The sequence below is a fragment of the Lactuca virosa genome, chromosome 3, assembly GCF_052849685.1.
Source record: "Lactuca virosa cultivar CGN04683 chromosome 3, Lactuca_virosa_CGN04683_v6, whole genome shotgun sequence".
Classification (NCBI taxonomy): domain Eukaryota; kingdom Viridiplantae; phylum Streptophyta; class Magnoliopsida; order Asterales; family Asteraceae; genus Lactuca; species Lactuca virosa.
The window spans coordinates 21600409-21606418 of record NC_136428.1 but is presented as its reverse complement, the minus strand read 5'-3'; positions in this window follow the sequence as shown (position 1 = coordinate 21606418).

The following is a 6010-nucleotide window of genomic DNA, read 5'->3' as shown; positions in this document are numbered from 1 at the left end:
TATGGACTTCTTTTTCTCCAAGAGCTCCTTTTCTTTTAGCTTCTTCTCGAACTTAACCGTTTCCTTTTCAATCTTTTTCTCAAGCTCCTTATCAGTGGGCTTAGTTTTCTGAAAAGGGTTAGAGGGATTTTCACCGAATATATCTTCAAAATCATCATCATCATCCACATTATCTTCTCCAATCTTCTTCTTCTTCTTATCCCTTTTGTTGACCGAAGCTACATTATCCTTCGGTGCAGCTGTTGATTTGGGTTCGGGAGGAGGTTGAGTATCATCCTTGCCAGCTTGAGTAACCTTTTCTCGCCCTTGTTTCGGCTTGACAGAAGTCACCGGAACACCCTCTATCCGAATCAAGATATCCAACGCAGGTCTAAGTTTTTCAGCTAAATGGCGTCTAATGGATATAGTCAGAATAGAGTCGTGGGCGTCGAGAAGGTGTAACAGAATGGAATGAACGTCACCCACGGAGCTTCGAATAACTTCTCGTTCAGACTTTAAATCATCAAGCTCTTTTGTGGCAGAGCGAAGCTTGATGTTTTGAATTTTTAGCTGAGAAGTACGTCTGTCTAGCTCATCCATAATCTGATTTTCAACGGCAAGTTCGGCTTCCAGCTGAGTCAAACGCTCATTAACATTATTATGAAGATTTTCGTTGGCAGCTTCAATGGCCCTGCGAGCGACTTCAAGATTAGTCCTTTCAGCTTCGAGTGAACGCGTGAGAGTATCAACCGAAGCATTCACAGTCTGGGAGTTCTTCTGAGCGGCAGCTTGCAAAGAATCTAGGAATATTTGAGCCTCAGAAATTAGTTTTTCGACTTTTGCGGTCGCATCTTTGCATTCTTTTGTGGACGCCTCAACAGCAAGCGAGGCCTTCTGACATTGAGATGTAGAAGCATCAATAGCCTTTGTTGCGGCAGAGAGAGAGGCATCATGCTGTTGAACAACCGAAAAAAACAAAGCTTTGAGAGCAGTTTCGGAGTAAGCACCACTGGAGGAGGAAGCAAGCAGCTGGTCGAGCTTATCAGTAACCGTCTTGAGATGGCGCTTGGAAACTGGAGCATCGTCATCCTCATCACTTTGGACACGGTAGGGACTGAAGTAAGTGGAATCAAACTCCAAGTCCTCACCTCCAAGAACAGTGTTGGTTTCAGTGGATTGAGTGGGTGATGGTGGTTTGGTAGTAACTCGGGGTTCGGGAGCTGAAGAACGATCCCCCGTATCAGATACGTTGGTTCGAACTCCATAAGTGGTGGTAGTAGTAGCCTCAGTGAAGATGGGTGTAGAAATGGGAATGGTAGAGGATGGTTGAGATGTGATGATGGGAAAAATAGGAGGGATGGAAACAGGAACAGAAACAGGTGGAGGAGAAAGTGCTTGGGAACGAACAGGTACCTCTGGTGTAGACGAACGTGGTGGTGTATCACCACGAACCGAACCTTCATCCTCTGAGCTTTTGCTGTCAGACTCACTGGGAGGATTTGTGCGATGATTAGGAGGTACGTATTCTGAGTCAGAATCACTTGAGGATTGAAGAATTAGCCGGCGAGCAGGTTTCTTGACTTTCTTCGGCTTCGGTTGAGATGGTGCTGCCTTCTCAGACTTTCGCTTCCTAGGGGTTTGAACTTTTGAGACTTGACCTCCCTTATCCCCCTTTTTCACTTCTGGCTTCTTGCCTCTCTTTGCAGGTTTGTCTGCATCATCAATTGATTTCACCATGTCAGGAGTGAGTTCCCTTGGACCAGAAGAGGGAAGCTTCTTGTATTCCTAAATAAGCTTGCTTGAAGGAGACACAGAAGCATACATCGACTCAGGAATGGACCCAACAAAAGGAAACTTTGAAGGATGAGTAACAATAATGTTGGTAGTATGAAACGTAGCAATGTAAGAAAGCATTGAGTCCGCCATGATAGGAACATGGAAACGATCCATTGCCCACTGAGTGATAATAGTCCAGAAGCGAGCACAAGAGATTTCGGTGTGGCGAGAAGAAGATGATATACTCTGAATAAGCTGAAGCCACAAGACCATTCCATAATCCAGATTAAGACTGTCGTACACACCATAAAGCAGAGTCATGAAGGACTTGCTCGCACCATCAGATCCGGCACTCCGTTCAGAAAGCCCTTTGAAGATTAGAGTGAAGAGGCCATTCCATTGAGGAGGAAGGCAGGACTTTTTGAACTTTGTCATAGTGGTTAGGGTTTCAGTATACCCCATGTTGTAGAACATTGAGAAGAGCTGACCTGTGGCAATGGAATCGGGATTAACCATGGATTCTTCATATGCAAGCCCTAGAAGAGAGCAGAAACGATTCCTGGAGATCGAGGCTTTCTGGTTAAGAATGTCGAAGAAAATTTTGTCTGCCCCTTTGCCATACGTTGCAGAGGAATAGATTTGAGAGAGACAAGACATCGGAACAACTTCGACTGTGGTTAGGGATTTGACGAGTGGGGAATATTTCAGGCATTCCACCACTTGATACATGTACGTATCGTAGAGAAAAGGTGAGAGATCGATCAGCAAGTTCTGATTGGGCTTGATTGCAAGAAGAGTGGAGCGTGCAGTAGTTTCTTGAACTGATGAAGATTCTGCCGTTGATGAAGCTTGTCGAAGAAGAAGATGAACAGTGAAAAATTGATCGCCTGCTTTTGCTCTAGAGAATTGAATTGTGGTAAGGAATAGTCGCACTGAAATCAGCCCTCATATACGATGTTGGAGAGAGAAAAATCATAAGTGATGATTGCTTAAATCTTGGAAACAACTCCTAAAAAGGCGTGATTTGACATCTTGCAACCCCGATAAAGTAGAGATGACGTATGATGATAACCGATTCAAATTCTGGCGCCTTCCAAACTTATCCATAAATCAAATTATCACACGTTTGAGCTTCCTGCTGAGTCATCGGTGGAATCTTCAATAAAATTACTATTACCATAATAACCCAAAGACGTTACAGCAACCCATCGCTTTTAATTTTGAAACCATCTGCATTAATTCGCCAAAAGGGAGCAAAACCTCTTTGTGAATATAGAATGTGTGTGCGTAAGAGTGTAAAAGATAAAGAAATAAAGCAAACTTTTTGTGGGAATTTGTGATGTCTATTAAGACATTAAGCAGTTGATCCCGGGCACGAATCTCTTCCTTCAAAGTAAAGAGAGACTTCAAAGTGCATGTTTGGATTCCCGTTGAATTATGATCAAGTGCTTGTTAAGAAGCATTGAAAGGCATTTTTTTAATTAAGGCTATTAAGGGTGGCTTTCGCTTCAATTCTTGATTTCGATACTTGATATAGGACCGAAACAGAACGAAGTACTTGTGAGACCAATGTGGCCTGTTAAACAAGTAGGTAGGAAACATATTCAGTGACTTGTTGAAAATCGTTAACAGGAAATCTCATAAAAAAAACTGGATCCTTGTGGAAGAAAAAGTCTTGGAGAAAAACAATTTCATAAGAATCTCGCAAAAAGAAAATTGGAGATTTCATAAGGTGACAAATAATAGCTAGAACTTTGAAAAATTCACCGTTAATTCATTATGGGAGTTGGATTTTGGGTTTCACTTAATTCGTGGTGGACGAAAGTAAGATCATTAACACAGAAATTGTGCAACCATAAACCTCAGTGGTTATTGCTGAGAGTCTCAAGGGTTACAAAATGTGAATCGAACCGTGATGGAGAAAAATAAGGTGGGTAAGAGAACCGAATGTGCCTCTGCCATAAAAGATTAACAAAGCAGAAAAACTCTTAACTCAGTTTGAGAAGAGTAAGGCAGCTCATGATTAGAGTAAATTTGACAGCCTGATTGGTGAGACAAGATTTGTATATATCAAGTCATTAAGGCTTTACTCAAAATCGTTCGAGGCTTTGGTCAACATACAACATCATGCTTCTAGGGACACTTAGCTAGTACATAGATTGAGATTGATACCTGCCCCAGCTCCAACAGTGAGAGAAATTCTTGTACAGAAAGTAAGCAAGAAACGAAAACGAAAAGAAAAATATTTTTGGATTTTATGAAATATTCTGAAAAAGAATTAAAAACAGAAATATATATATATATATATATATATATATAATTTTTTTTTATTTTTTTTTTTGGATTTTATGAAATATTAAAGAAACGTATAAAGAAAGTTGCAAGAAAAGAGTATACATACTATACAACCGAAACCAAAAGAAAGAAATTGGAGGCGAAACGAGACCGGGGAAACCGAACCCGAAATGGACCGAGCTTTCGGTGCATTTCGGTTCCAAGAAGAACCGAACCCGAAATGGACCGAGCGTTCGCTCTATTTCGCTTCTAACTTTTATTGAAACATAGGGGATTTCGGTACAGATTCAGCTTCCATCATTCCTAAGCCATGCATGATTTTATTAAAACTTGCTTCAGGCAAGGCCTTAGTGAAGATGTCAGCCAATTGATCAGTGGTTCTTACAAAATGAATTTCAACGTTACCGTCTTCCACATGATCTTTGATAAAATGATACCTCAGTGCTATGTGTTTCGTCTTTGAGTGTTGCACTGGGTTGTGACAAATCCTAATTGCGCTTTCCGAATCACAATATAGTGGGATTTTCTTCATATTCAGGCCAAAGTCACAAAGTTGACTTTGTATCCAGATGACCTGAGATGTGCATGATGCTGTGACAATGTATTCTGCTTTGGCAGTGGAGAGAGATACACATGTTTGTTTCTTCGATTGCCAGCTTACGAGTTTGCCGTCCAGAAATTGACATCCTCCAGTGGTACTCTTCCGGTCTAGTCCACATCCCCCAAGATCAGCATTTGAGAATGCTTGGACAAAGAACCCTGAGTTGGCTGAGTACCACAACCCGAGAGAAGTAGTTCGTTTTAGATACCGAAAGATGTTCTTTACTGCCAACAGATGAGGTTCGCGTGGATTTGCTTGAAACCTGGCACAACAACAAACAAAGAACATTATATCTGGCCGACTAGCAGTGAGATACATTAGAGACCCTATCATCTGACGATAAAGAGTCATGTCAGCAGCCGGTTTGTCCAGAGAAGGTGTTAGCTTTGTTCCAAACGCCATAGGAACCTTCACTTTTGAATCTCCGAACATTCCAAACTTGGCAAGCAATGTCTTCGTGTAGGCCTCTTGATTAATGAAAATGCCTTCGGGTCCCTGTCTTATATCTAGACCAAGGAAAAAGTTAATAAGACCCATTGAGCTCATTTCAAATTTAGTTTCCATCAGCTTTCTGAACTCAGCAGTTAAACTAGGATTTGTGGAGCCGAAGATGATGTCATCAACGTAAATTTAAACGATCATAAGGTGGTTACCCTCTTTCTTACGAAAGAAGGTTGGGTCAACCGAACCTTGTTTAAATTTAGACATTTTCAAAAATCTAGTTAGAGTTTCATACCAGGCCCTTGGAGCTTGTTTGAGACCATAGACCGCCTTGTCCAGGATGTAGCAGTGATCTGGATATTTTTCGTTCACAAAGCCCGGTGGTTGCTCTACATACACAGTTTCTTCCAGTTCACCGTTTAAGAAGGCACACTTTACGTCCATTTGGAAGACTTCAAAGTTTTTGTGTGCAGCATAGGCGAGAAAAATGCGAGCCGATTCTAGCCTTGCTACTGGAGCGAAGGTCTCTTCATAGTCTATGCCCTCTTCTTAACAGTAGCCTTTCACAACCAACCTCGCCTTGTTGCGTATCACATTCCCTTCCTTATCCATCTTATTCCTGAATACCCATTTTAATCCAACCACAGAAGCATCCCTTGGTGTTGGAATCAGTCTCCACACTTTATTTCGTTCGAATTCATGTAATTTGTCCTGCATTGCCTGTACCCAATCAGAATGATCAAGTGCAGTCTTGACTGTTTTCGGTTCGACTTTGGAGACGAAAGAATTAAACATGCAAAATTCTACTTTAGAGAAGAGTGTTGTTCGTTTCTCTTTTAATTGAGATCGTGTGAGAACTTTTTCTGTCGAATCACCAATAACTTGTGATTGAGGATGATCTTTGGTCCACTTGATGAC